Below are 13,805 nucleotides of genomic sequence, written 5' to 3' on the forward strand. Positions count from 1 at the left end.
TTTCATTCACTGCTATGTTCCTAGGATTGCACAGTCCTGCATCCAAACATATAATAGGTGCTCAATAAATATTTGTTGAAGACATGGATTTATCAACCACGGGTTACAGGAAGGTACACATAGCTTGAGTCCACAGATAACCCCAAAGAGTTTCAAGTTTCTGCATTTCCCCCAGCAGTTGATTTGATAGGTAGGTCCTCTGTGAGTGATATCCAAACCTTGCCCTCGCTCATTAGCCTTATTTGTGCTTAGTCAGCATATTAGGTTCAAAGAACTCAGTGGTAGACAGAAGTGATTAGCGTTACCTTCCTTTTCAAAGTGTCAGGAAAAAACAGAAAGCAAAGGGTCACACATAAGCTTCCAGCTGCATCCTTGATTTCTATCAGCAAATGTATTTTTATGGAGGCTAATATCTTCCGGGCCTAGGCTAATTTTTTAAGCTATTTTATTACAAGTCCATGCTAATTCACATACCTATTTCTGTACAGGAGAATTGAGATTGTCCTTTTTTAGGGTTTTCACCGCTATATAAAGTGACTGGTGATGGAAAGTCTGGGAGTCTGGATGCACGTGGTTTGGCAGATGGGGTGAACCAAGGAGGAGGAAGTGTTATGAAAAAGGCCATAAATGTGCCCCTAGTGAGGAAGTATATGTATACTGCCATCTAAGTTAGAGGTTCTTTCAAAGATGATTCAATGTGTGCATTGGAAGAAAAAAAAAAAAAACTACAAAGAGAGGTAAAACAGGTCATGAGTGTGGAAATGTGTTTTTGCAAAGAAAGGAATGAACACAGAGGAATGGTCTTGTGTGGCACCAAGGCCCAAGCCTGGCTCAGGCCTCTTAGAGGGACCCACTTGTGCTGCTGTTATAAAAAGGAGGAAAGATGGCAGAGAAAAGTTCAAGTATTACACTATTTAGTCAGAACACAGCAGGACAAGTGGTCCCCCTTGGGGGACCTTTGGGCACTTTGGCCAGCAGGACCTCAAGACCCCATGGTTCCTCGCGAAGATGTTAACCAGGTGACATCAGGGTGGGGAGGCCATCCACGGGTGTGTGCATCACTGCCCTGCAAACGGCTCAGAGACTCCTGTGTGGCTGTTGGGGTGACCATGGTAGTTCCCTCCAGGCCCCTTTCCACTAAGTGTTTCTCACTAACTCCAAGTACTAAGCTCCTCCTGCAGCCTACACCAGGGTGTACACAGCCCCAGCTGGGCAGGGAGGACCCAAAACAGCAAAATACCCAGGACTCGGCTTTCCGGATTGAGATTTATCTGTACAGATTTGGAAGAAACAGGAGTGGAATGTCTAAGAACCCTCTCGCCCTGCCCCCCACAACCATGGAAGAAAAGGCAGGGAAGGGCAGTGAGGGGACAAGTGCCCAGGAGTCACGGTCCAGGCTCAATGGTTGTCCCAGGTGGCTGTGGGTAGGGGGAGTCTAGGCCGTGCTTCCGCTCAGTCCACTGTGGCTAGGGGGCCTCCGCAGGCCTCAGGCTGCTTGTCTGGGCCCTCACCCATCTGGGACTCCTTGCCTGCCTGACCTCCCACACCGTGTTTCAGGATCCCATAAGCTCAGGGCCTTCTTGCCCTCCAAGGAGACATTTAAGGTGGGCTCTCAGGCATTTGGAAATGTGCCCTACATTGTCCTTAACCTGGTCACCCTGTTGTGCAACGCGGGCTGTCAACACAGGCCACCGGAACCTAAGTCTCCGCTGTTCCTTCTGAAAAGCTTAACCAAGTGACATCAGTGTGGGGAGGCCACACACGGAGTGTGCGTCTCGGGCCTGCACACAGCCCAGAGACTCTGGCGTTGCTGTGACCTTGGCAGCTCCTTCGAGGCCCCTTCCCATTTGGATGTCAGGACTTCTGAAACTTGGTTCCCTATGACCACCCACCCTCAATCCCTGCCTATGCCGCGTACCATTCATGTCACAATCAATGAGGTCAGCTCTTCAGAGGCGACACATCTCTGAGAGCAAGCTGCATCTGCCTGCAGCGCTGGGGGTGTTAGCTTTATGTCTCCATTCCACACGCACCTGAACTTCACCTTGCGCCCCACCCATGTACACACAGAGAAAGATACAATGTCGATGTCAGTTTATTGAAAATCTGCTAAAACTGTAAGACATGAAAGGAGGAAGCTTGGCCGCCCCACCCTGGCTGGTCTGGGCCTCAGGTCTCCAGGTTGGTCACAGGCACCACTTTGTTGCGGCGGCGGATCTTCTGGGCCAGCGGGAGGCAGAACATCTTACAAAAGAAACTGGCAATCCTCCTCGCGCACCCCCGCCGGCCCTGGACCGCTTCAGTGCTGTCCTCTTCCACTACCACTACCTGCCCAGCCGCCGGGAGGGAGTGCTCTTGTCCGGGACGGGCCTGAGCTCCTGCATCTCCCTCTGGGCCTCCCCTAAGGCGGCTGGTGCGAGGGGAGGGAGAGGACGCCGGACCAGGCTGGGGGGCACAAGTGTCACCGGGAATTGGCGGAGTGGCGGTCTCTGGTGGCATGTCTGCCACTGCCGTGCGTGGCCTCTGGCTGTCTTGCCCAGCCTGGATCCAGGGGTCTTCCATCATCTGACGGAGGCTGGGCCTTTTGCTGGGGTCAGGGTTTAGGATCTTTTGGAGAAACGATTTTAATTTGGGGGTGGTGAAAGCAGGTGTCGTATAGGTGGTACTTAAGACTGACCTTTTCAGTTCCTCCGAATCCCTTCCGAAGAATGGGGCGGTCCCGGCGGCCAACGTATAGAGGATGACGCCAAGGCTCCAGATTTCTGCCTCTGGTCCCTTGTAGTTCTGCCTCAGGAAAACTTCTGGGGCCAAATACCGGGCTGTACCACAAAAGGCTGTGAACGTCTCAACTTCGGTGAAGGTAATGGCCAAACCAAAGTCAGCTAGTTTGACATTGTTTTGAGAATCTAACAAAATATTGTCAAGCTTCAGATCCCTGTGCAAGATGCCCTCTTCGTGTAGGTACTCCACGGCTTTCAGTATCTGCAAGAATATGGCTCGGGCCTCCCCCTCCTCCATCTGGCCAGATGTGTCTATTCTGTCAGCCAGGTCACCACCACCTGCATGTTCCATGATAAGGTACACCTGATCCTTACCCTCTATGACCTCCAGCAGCTTAATGATGTTGGGATGGTCCAAGCACTTCATGATCTCAGGCTCCGAAGACGCACAAGCACGGTGTTTGCTGATGATCTTCACCGCCACCTTGGTCCCGGTTGGAAGGTGCCGAGCCAGCTTCACCTCACCGAAGCTGCCCCGGCCAAGGGTCTTCAAGAACTCGTAGTCCTGGAGGACCTCCTTGTCCAGAGACACGGAGGCCACCCCAGGCGCCATGGGGAGCCTGACTACTCTAGCGCTATGCTAGATAAGCTACACTTACTAAGTAATCAACAAAAACAACAACAACTAATGCTCACTATGCTAAAAAAGATAACAAACTATACTAACTGGGGCACTAAATAGGCTAACACTACTGATGAAAGCTAACTAGGATAAAAATAATAGGTGAACTTATGCTAACAAAACAAAGAACACTATGCTAAGAATTCTATCTACGCTATGCTAAACTACTCACTGGGATAACTGCAAGAACTACGATCAAGGAAACACGCTATCTGAGGTCAAGTCCGCAGGTCACCAAAAGAGCTTCCTGGGCTGTAACGACCAAAGACCCAGGCCCAGACACGGCCTTATATAGGTGTCAGCCTCAATGGCTCTCTATGAGGTCAGAGGCAGGGGGAAATGGACCAATCAGGGCTGGGGATAACAGGGTGGGGTTTTCCTTTCCTTATATGGGTGAAAAAACCTTTTCCACTTGACAGAGAAACAGGTGCTCTTTAAAATCATACAGAAAATTAACTCCCAGTGAATTCAAGACTTAAATGTCAAGAGTTAACAGTATAAAACTCCTTGGAGTAAATGGAAGAGGAAAGCTTCTGGACAACATGGGTCCTGAAACTTTCTGCTGGTGGGTCCTTAGGGATGAAACCCAATATAGTGAATCTTGTCCGGAAAGTGTTGGCTTAAGGGAGCAGGGAGATATCCGAGTGCCTCTTTGCCTTTGAACAGGCCTAAGACTTTGAGGCAGTGATCAGAACTGTGGCTGCTGCTGCAGCCCCGGGCGAGGCTCAGCCCCACCAGCATAGGATCCCACCCCTTCTCTTTAGCTTCCTTTCTGGATGTTCTTAGCTTTCCTTCTATGTTTCATTTGCAGGAGGTATCAGGACCCACAGGACATCCTGTGATGGTTCGTGTTCTATTTTCAATGGATCATCTAGAGGTGTGTAATGAAAGTTAGGGAGTTTATCTGCTGACCCTGGGAAATTCACAGAGGAATGTGAATACCTGGCTATTGTTTTTGATTTGACCTGAAAGGATGAGTGTGTCTTACTCTCACATTGATGTTTGTAGATGAGAGAAACAGGATTTGGACAGCTGGTCAGCTCTAAGGAGACTAATTCCGTGCCCTAGTCAAAGCTCCTGCCTGGGAATCAAACAGTTCAAGGGGATCCAGGGTGGAATCTCCATCTGTGTCAAAGAGGATGCCATCTCCACAGCCAAATGCTAGTGTGTTTTATAAGGACATGGAAGCTATTCAGGTGAAACCACTCAACTTTGCCAAAGTAACAGAGGGGTTCAGGGAAAGGACGAAAGCCCAACAATATGTAGAGAAAGAATCACTGAAGCTGTCAGAAGTTGGACAACATGGAGCCAGATCAGCCGAGGCAGAAATAGTGATTGATCCACGATTGACACCTCTGATTGTGATAAAACATAGGAAACTCCAGAAGTTGGCCTTAGGCCCCCAGACAGGTCCCAGATACTGTCAGTGTCGTCCTCTGTCCTCAACAGCCAGGATACGTAACATAGGGGAGTTCCAAAAGGCCAGATTATTGGGGGTGGCTTTTGCTGTAATGTCCTCCCCAGACACTCACTCCAAGGTGCCCTTAGGATGGTGGAAAGACCTGCCACCCTTGTGGGAAACCTGGACACTTTTCACACTAGCTGTCACAGCAGCCCCAGAAGGACCAAAGGTGAGGAGGGGAAAGCCCTGAAGCACTAGTGGCCCTGTCCCAAACGGGTAATTCATGGTTATTGGGCATGGAGTGTCCCTCGATCATGGGGAGACCAAGGGGGGGCATCCAGATCCCGGTGACCATGGTCATAAAGGAAAAGGCCTAAAGTGGCAGGGTTCCACACTGGCCCCCACTCATCCCCTCCAAATCACACACGAAGAACCCTGGGTAACCCTGCCATCTCATTGTATAGCTGTGACATTGATGGGTGCCTCAGCAGGACGCATTATACCCCACGTTATTATGTAGTTGGGAAAGCACTATTATTCAGCTACCAAATTCTGCTTGTCTCAGAGGATGTAATGAAATTGTTACAAAGATTGTGTTTACACAAATTGTGCCTCAATTGCAATTGCAACCCCAGACAATTATGAGCAGCCCTTGAGACAGCTGTAACAGGGAACAACAATGACCTGTAGTTGTAGAGGGCATGGACCCTGGGACCTGGGCAGAGGGAAGCCAGGGAAGCCTGAGAAGGGTTCTTCCAGTACAGCTGACTCTCAAATTACACCATCTTTTTCTGTTTGTGGAATTAGGCTGAACAACCTTGTTTTTATGGACTCCTGATTCCTGTTTCCCTGTGCTCGATCCCTAAACTGGTAGAATCTCCGTCTCTTACCTCTGAGATGGGGAAGGTAAGTTACAAGCCTGTGTGGATTCCACAGCTTCTCTGGTTGAGTTCAGCTCACTCTTTCTCTGGTGCTTCCCAGCTGTCCTCCTCCCTAACTGAAAAAGCTGTCCTCTGGATATTGTGACATTTGTGTCTTGGAACTTTCCTGGGCAAGCCTCTGTGTTTGTTTTCTAGCCGCACTAATTCTGACTTGGCTGGGTTTGAACATTATTGCTTTGCTAAGTGAGAGGGGGAGGGAAGGTGGAAACATAATAGTCCTCAGCGAGGTTTAGGAGCTTCCATATCCCAATGTCTGACAAAATGTCAGTTCAAGATGGTATAGTGGAGCTTTGCATTGGACTCCCCACTAGACTGCCTCCTGAGCAACTGGAATGGTTAGGAAGGGTTGGGGGCAAAAATGGCTCATTTTTATGTCTCCTGACTGCAAGTTGGGGTAAAACACTGGATTTGTCTTGGTGTGATCTTTGATAAGTAGAACTATTTATGCTATCATTGTTTGGGTGAGAGAAGCCAGGTCATCTGAGTTGTATGCATTGAGAAAGATGTTTGTGTGTTTACTTGTGTAGGTCTTCTTAGTGTGAATGACTAATTTCCTAGGTCACAGGTTAATTAATTGGATAAATATAAATAAAACTGATACAATGTCTTCAGATTTTTCTATACCCTGCTAGTGAGGGCCATATGGTATGCTATTCGAGGAAAATACAGAGGTGGCCCTTCTCCTAACTATCTCTCTAGCCAGTCTGATTTATCTTCTATTGCATGAAGACACCAAATTCTCAAAACATTATTTTTTCAACTTTTATATCACTTAATAAGTTGTAACAAAAAGTTTGTGTAATTATTATTCTGAATGCCCATGTTTAAAAGTATACAGAAAGCCTTAGGAAGACCATGTCTATTTCATTCACTTTTATGTTCCTAGGATTCCAAATGCTTGAGTTCAAGAATATAATATATGCTCAATAAATATTTGTTGAACATATGGATTTATCAACCACGCATTACAGGAAGATACACATAGCTTGAGTCCACAGCTAACCCCAAATAATTTTCAGTTTATGCATTTCCCACAGCAGTTTATTTGATAGGTAGATCCTTTGTAATTTCAAAATCTTGCACTCACTCATTGGCCTTATTTGTCCTAAGTCAGCATATTAGGTTCAAACAATTCAATGGAAGACAGAACTGATGAGCGCTACCTTCATTTTCGAAGTGTCAGAAAAAACAGAAAGCAAAGGGTCATACATAAGCTTTCAGCTTCATCCTTGATTTCTATTAGCAAATGTATTTTTATGAAGGCTAATATCTCCTGGGCCTAGGCTAATTTTTTATTACAAGTCCATATTAATTCATGTACCTATCTTGTAATACCCAGCAAGAGGACCTCTAAAGCCCCCTAACTGTCTCAGCCCGAGTCCCCACACATCTCCACCTCCCCAGCCACGACAAAATCCAGTAACAGGTTTCAGAATAGAATAAGGATGTTCCCTCAGTTCTCAAAAACTCTTAGCAACAGATAAAATAATGGTGAAAGCTTACTCAAGGTTAGTTTCCCAAACTAAGTTTCTCCCGGTGCCAACTGCCACGATATAGCCCCCTCCTGAGCCAACTCTGTAACCCCAACCCTGAGCTAACTGGCCACGTTCTGCTCTGTGCTCACCAGCTTGCCTGCCAACACAGCACAAAAATGGTATCAAAATCAGCCTACTCCTCATTTCAGGGCTGTTTGCCCTTTGGTGCAGTGACCCACCTGCACAGGTGTAATAAATCACCATTTGACTTATACCTGAATTGGGGTCCAAGTCGTTCTTACAGGTGGCAAATGAGTACAACATTTCTGGAGGCCCCAGCCAGATTTCCCACCTAGGCTACTGCTGCCCAACATCTGCAGGGGAAGGCCTCAGAGAGACATTCCTCTGACCCCCGAGTCCTCAGATGTGTGGAGCCAGGACATAGTTTTACAAAACTTTTAAATTGGTGATTAATCAGTAACATCCAGGTGAGTTTTATAAGTTTGTTTGGAACTCTAGAGGTATTTTTGGGGAAACTAAACCATTTGGACGCAACTACATGGTCTGTTTTCAGATGGGGGTGAGATGTCTCTCCCCGTCCTGGGTCTTGTGTCTGGCTCACAGGAGTGAGTCCTAGGTCTTGTGTCTGACTCATGGCAGTGAGTCCTGAGTCTTGTTTCTGACTCACGGGCATGAGTCCTGGGTCTTGTGTCTGGTTCACAGGAGTGAGTTCTGGGTCTCGTGGGGGACTCACAGATGTGAGTCCTCACTGTGTATTTGTTTTTGTCTTTCTATCTCTTGGTAAACACCCTCTTCCATGTCAGTGAGATTGTGTGAAACTTGTCAGTCTTTTCCGTACCCAGTCTGTTAGTTTCTCTTCTTTGGACTCACAGAGTGTAGATCTGTTAGTCTGTCAGCCCTTCCTGTTAGGACTCACAGAAGGTTTTTTGTTTTGTCTGTTTTTTTCTCTTCTGTAGGCTCACAGAGGGTGATTCCCTAGTCTGTCACGTCGTCTTCTTAGGACTCACGGAGGGTGGGTCTTCGGTTTGTTTGGCTAGTATGTGTGAGTTGTTTGTCAAATTTGTGTTTGCCATTTCCAATGGTTTGTCAGAATTCCTTTCAAAGATTTGTCAATTCCAAATTTAGGTGTCAATATCTCTGTTTTCTTGTTGCCTGTCAACATGTCAATGTACAATTTGTTTTAACCCAGGCTATGGCCACTGGTTGTGGCTAGAGCACAAGAGCCAATTTTCACCCTGGGGATGGCCGCTGAGAATTTCTCAGCCCCTGGTGAAAGACCGATTCTGTCCCCCTGCCTCACCCTGCCAACTAGCCTGTTTACCTTCTCTTACATCCTCTATGTCTCCCACTGCTCTTGACATCGCTTTCTGGGTGGGAGTTAGATCTTTCTTATATGACCCTTTTGTACTTGCTCATTTTAAATTGACATTATAGTGTAAATAACCCACCTGCATTTTAAACCTTCTCTTTCTGGCAATTAAAGAGTGACTACAAAGTTTAGTAAAACTGTTCCTCCTATTGACTGCTAAAAAACTATGGTTGCTATGTAACAATTAGTCTTAACATAAGGTGCTAGCATTTAGCAAAAGACCCAAGGTCAATTACTCATTTAGAACAAAAGACAAAGAAAAAACAAAACAAAACACAGTCCTCTTTACCTTTTAATACAGCATCCACTTGGCATTACTCTAGTTGGCACACATTCTACCGATGGTAAGGTGGCCTCAAGAAGGGGAACAGGCTGTGGTCCCTGTTATGGGAGGTGCCATCTGGAAACATCCCAGGGTCGCTAGAGAACCTGGAGCCCCCAGGACACTGATTGAGGATCACTCCTATATTCACCTGAGAGTCCACTTCGAGAGGTAAGGCACTTTAAAGTCTAATTTTGACTAGTGTCAGCAGACATTAATTTAATTATTCAGGGTATTTTTGTTGTGCTTGTTTTTTATGAATTTTTAGAAAAATATGTAACTGATTGTTGAATTCAATTGTTATAATTTGTGTAGAGCCTCTGAGGGAAGGCCAAAGAGACCAGGACCTCAGGTTGCTGGGCTATTAGCCTGTCAAATGTTTTTAGATGCATGAGAAGCCTCAACCCTACTGGCCAGTTGGAGGCTCCCAGAAATGTATGTTTGCACCTGTCAACAGAAACACCATTAAAATGAAAGCAGGCATCCAATCAACCCCTGCAGTGTTAAGTCACCCATAGACCTGTTAAAAACTATATGAGAAAGTGTTCTGGTTCTAGTTTTGAGAATATGAGAGTGTAAGAGTAAATGTGATCTTTTATTTATTTTTTTTTTAAATCTTAATTATTTAATCAATGTGCTAGAATCTCAATGTGGATATGGAAGAAAAGACTCATTTTATAAACAGCAGGAGCAATATATTTTAAAGGCTGAAGTGTTTGTTTTTTACTTTTTGGTTTATTTTAAAAAAATAACTTTTAGGTATTATTCACGTCAGTCCCTTGTCTACCGTGTCATTTTATTGCATTTATTCAGTGTTTCTTAAAAGATTGGTCTCAGCCTAAAACAATCCTGTATTAAACAAAAAAAAAGAAAGAAAGGAAAAAAGTATAAAAGAGTTTTAAAAAGATTCCCTAGGACTCAGCATTTTATAACTTGAGACACCTGAGTTCTAGTTCTTGTCAGCAATTAGAGGTTTTTTCCTCTATATTGTTAGCATAAATGTTTGTCTGTTTTAATTCACTGTTTCCCTGTAACATCTGGTTCCCTGATGAGAGTACTCCCCAGCACCCTGACTGACGCCATTCCCTAAGAGCCCTCCCCTACTAATTACACGGAGAGGGGGCCCCAGCACGGTGGCAGGAAGGTCCCATGGTAGTCCTCTGTGACAGCAGCCCACCAATAGAGAAATGAACATGCAGAGGAAGATCAGGCTCTGACAATAAACCTACTTTTGTTAACTCCATCTCTGAAGTAAAAGGTAAAATACAACCCCCTGTGTATTTCAAAACTTCCTCACCCCTAGGAAAATAAAGTTTAACTACCCTCCCATAGTGTTCATATGGAATGTTAAGGTTCAGTTAAACATCTAACTTCTTTAAAGGCAAGACAAAGGTCAAAAATTCTAAAATATTTGTACAATGTCTGTGCATGTTAAACAAAACTTATAAAGAAGTTTTCGTGTAATCCAGTTAACTATGTATTTCCTTTAATTTTCATTGGAAAAATAACATGTCTATGAGTATTGCTAACCTAACTTCAAACAGAGCAGAAATCAGTTATGTGGACCTGGACTAGTTTGTAACGGCTTTTTATTTTAAATATTGTTGATTCTTTCTATGTTCTGTTTTCTAGAAGTCAAGAAAATAATTTTCTGACTTTTGAGCTATTTACAGCTTTTCAAGTATGTACCTATAAGCAAAGTTTGAAACAACGTGTAGTTTTTCTCTCTCCTTGATTTCTCCAAAATTTAAAAGCCACTATTAAGTATTCTTAATTTCTGGAAATACAGTTATTTGCATAAGTTCAAAAAGAATCTGTTTTGTTGTATAAAATAATGAAGACTCTAGTTACCACTGCTTTGTCTGGAATAGCATTTCCAGAAGTGTCCAAACTGCACTGAGGAATTACAGTTGACATTATAAAGCCAATAAAAAAGCCCTTTGAAAAAAGGAACTGGCCAGATACCCATCAGTAACATTTCCTGATCTGTAGTAAGTGACGAAAGTCACTTGCTGACGGGTCCAGGAATCAAATATGCTTGGGGACCACAAGAGAAGAGAAATTTACCCAATGCATGCAGGTATCTAATGGCATAAATGAAACCTGGGCTCGTGAAAGGCTTCAAGTCCAACTGAGATTTCTTATAAAAGGTTCCAGCAAAGCCAAATTTAAAAAAAGAGCCTAGATAACTTATAATTAGTTATTCTTACTGCACTCTATGCAAATAATTAAATCTAGTATACTGAAGGTACAGTTTATTTTAGCAACTAAGTTAGTTATGCTATATTTTGTTTTTAGTAAAGAGAAAAATTGGAGAGAAAAAAATATAGCTCAGAGAGAAAAGGCTGTAACCCACCTGTATTAAATGCCAGCCTTGTCTGTAATGTCAACTCATGAAATGAGACATAATTGTTTTTACAAAACTATTCTGTTCAATGGGGCTAAGAGACTGGCCAAAGAGTATAGAATTATATACAGTAGTGATATTTACTCTGAGACCTTAAGACTCAACTAAGATCACCTGTTAGCTACACTGGAGAATTTGTATAGTATCAAATGTTAATGGTATAACTGTAACACTGCACCCTACTGTGCCTAATCTGTATACTCTGCTGAGTTTGCTGCTAGTAGAAGCCAAGTGGCCCACTTGCCTGGACTTAAAGGATGACATCCAGAGACAGCCAACCTGCCCTGCTCCGGCCACATAGAGCTGGCTGGCCAACACACAGTGAAGCCTGAGGATACTACTTGAGGGACTTGTCTTAATTGGACTTTTGCACTTTGGGGAAAGGTGGGGAAATGTCACATGGAAAAGTAAAAACTTTTTAATATAAAAAATATAAAAAAGTAAAAAGCCCACCATCACAGTACTATTAAGGCCTAAGTAGAAAACCCAAGAAGAGTCACAGTCCCTAAGACCTCAGTGCTAAAATATCAGCACCTTCAGAAACAAGCTGATATGAAGACCCTAAATCAACTCCTTGGACAGTAGACCACTGGCAGGTCTGTTAAAAAGTGTGTGAGAGTGTGTAGGTGTGGTGTGACTGAGAAAACTCTGAGGGTGGAGTTAGACCTCCCTTCACAGGATGTAGGAGAGTGTTAGTTTGCCTCCTATGGCTAACTGGCAGCTTCAGTTAAAATCGAGGCTGCTCTGGTTAAAAAATGGGTTGGGATTGTATACACGTAAATGCTTAAAGAAATACTGAGATGGGTAACAATGGGGGGGCTTTGATCCCCCCCACTCGCATTCACAGAGTGAAATGAATGTGTGGATGTCCCTGCTCCAACTTTGTCCCCTGGCTATTCTGAGCTGAATCAAGGATTTGATTCCCCAAAATACCAGTGGGGAATGTAATACCCAGCAAAAGGATGCCTAAAGGTCCCTAACTGTCTCAGCCTGAGTCCCCGCACATCTCAACACCCTCCTCCCGGCAAAATCTGGGAACAGGTTTCAGAATAGAATAAGGAACTTCCCTGAGTACTCAAAATCCCCTAGCAACAGATGAAAGAATGGTGAAGGCTTACTCAAGCTTAGTTTCACAAGCTAAGTTTGTCCCAGTGCCAACCGCCATGCTGTAGCTCCCCCTGAACCAACTGTGTAATCCAGTCCCTAGGTTAACTGGCCACGTTCTGCTTCTGAGCTTGCCAGGTTGCCTGCCAACACAGCACAAAAATGGTATAAAAATCAGCCTACTCCTCATTTCAGGGCTGTTTGCCCTTTAGGGCAACAATCTGCCTACACGGGTGTAATAAATCATCATGTGATTTATACATGAAGTGGGGTCCGAGTGTTTCTTACAGGTGGCAAATGAGTACAACAATTTCTGTAAAGGAGAATTGAGAATGTCCTTTCTTAGAGTTTTCACTGTACTTTAAACTTACTGGCGATGGAAAGTCTGGGAGTATGGATACACGTGGTTTGGCATATGGGGTGAACCAAGGAGGAGGATGTGTTATGAAAAAGGCATGAAGCATGCCCCTTTTGAGGAAATACATGTATAATACCATCTATATTAGAGGTTGTTTCAAATGTATGGATTCAATGTATGGATTTAAAGAAAGAAATAAAAAGAGAGGTAAAACAGCTTATGAATATGGAAATGTGTTTTTGCAAAGAAAGGACTGAACACAGAAGAATGGTTTTATGTGGGACCAAAGGCCCATGCCTGGCTCAGGCCTCTTAGAGGGACCCACTTGTGCTACTTTTATAAAAAGGAGGAAAGATCACAGAGAAAACTTCAAGTCTTACACTATTTAGTCAGAAAACCGCAGGACAAGTGATCCCCTAGGGCACTTTGGAGACCACAGCCATGTCACTATCTGAATCCCTAAACAGTCTGATTCAGTCAACTTTGTTATACTACTTAGGATAATCAACACAGGCCAGCAAGATCTCAAGTCCCCATCGTTCCTTGTGAAGATGTTACCCAGGTGACATCAGGGTGAAAAGGTTACCCACGAGTGTGTGCACTGGGCTTTGCACACGGCCCAGAGACTCCTGTGTGGCTGTTGGGGTGACCTTGGTAGTTCCCTCCAGGCCCCTTTCCACTGAGTGTTTCTTATTAACTCCAACTACTCAGCTCCTCCTGCAGCCTACAACAGGGTGTGCACAGCCCCAGCTGAGCAGGTAGGACCCAAAACAGCAAAATACCCAGGACTCAGCTTTCTGTATTGACATTTATTTGTACTGATTTGTAAGAAACGGGAATGGGATGACTAAGAACTTGCCCACCCCCCACACCATGGAAGAAAAGGCAGAGAGGGGACAAATGCCCGGGAGTCACAATACAGGCTCAATGGCTGTCCCATGGTTGGGGAGAGGGGTAGGTGAAGTCCAGGCCGTGCTTCTGCTCACTCTACTGTGGCCATGAGG

This window comes from Nycticebus coucang, chromosome 8 (assembly GCF_027406575.1).
Source record: "Nycticebus coucang isolate mNycCou1 chromosome 8, mNycCou1.pri, whole genome shotgun sequence".
Lineage (NCBI taxonomy): Eukaryota > Metazoa > Chordata > Mammalia > Primates > Lorisidae > Nycticebus > Nycticebus coucang.